This window comes from Arachis hypogaea, chromosome 19, assembly GCF_003086295.3.
Source record: "Arachis hypogaea cultivar Tifrunner chromosome 19, arahy.Tifrunner.gnm2.J5K5, whole genome shotgun sequence".
Classification (NCBI taxonomy): domain Eukaryota; kingdom Viridiplantae; phylum Streptophyta; class Magnoliopsida; order Fabales; family Fabaceae; genus Arachis; species Arachis hypogaea.
The window spans coordinates 109,088,633-109,089,373 of record NC_092054.1 but is presented as its reverse complement, the minus strand read 5'-3'; the positions used below and the strand labels follow the sequence as shown (position 1 = coordinate 109,089,373).

The 741-nt window shown below is 39.8% G+C and overlaps 1 non-coding gene across 1 annotated transcript; it reads left to right on the top strand.

Annotated features, from left to right (window-relative positions):
- Positions 1-246: 246 nt before the first annotated feature.
- Positions 247-354, top strand: LOC112781218 (small nucleolar RNA R71). Its single transcript, XR_003192008.1, has one exon. It is a non-coding gene; the product is annotated as a small nucleolar RNA R71 (small nucleolar RNA).
- The last annotated feature ends 387 nt before the right edge of the window (positions 355-741 follow it).

The following is a 741-nucleotide window of genomic DNA, read 5'->3' as shown; positions in this document are numbered from 1 at the left end:
ATTCTGAGCCAATATGACATTCAGAGTATCAATTTTAAGAACTCCCTTCCTCTGAGGCGTCCCATTACTCACAGGATTCCTTTCAGAAGTGTACATGAAATGGTTATTTGCAACTATGTCAATGAGTTCCTGAGCTTCTGCAGCCATTTTCTTTAGGTGAATGGATCCACCTGCAGAATGGTCCAATGACATCTTTGATAATTCAAACAGACCATCATAGAATATATCCAGGATGGTCCATTCTGAAAGCATGTCAGAAGGACACTTTTTGGTCAGTTGATTATATCTCTCCCAAGCTTCATAGAGGGATTCACCTTCTTTCTGTTTGAAGATTTGGACATCCACTCTAAGCTTGCTAAGCTTTTGAGGAGGAAAGAACTTGGCTAAGAAAGCCGTGACCAGCTTATCCCAAGAGTTCAGGCTATCCTTAGGTTGAGAGTCCAACCATATTCTAGCTTTGTCTCTTACAGCAAACGGGAAAAGCATAAGCATGTAGACCTCGGAGTCAACCCCATTGGTCTTAATAGTATCACAGATTTGTAAGAATTCAGTTAAAAACTAAAAAGGATCTTCTGATGGAAGTCCATGAAACTTGCAGTTCTGTTACATCAGAGAAACTAATTGAGGCTTTAGCTCAAAATTGTTTGCTCCAATGGCAGGGATTGAGATGCTTCTTCCATGTAAATTGGAATTTGGTACAGTAAAGTCACCAAGCATCTTCCTTGCATTGTTATTGTTTTC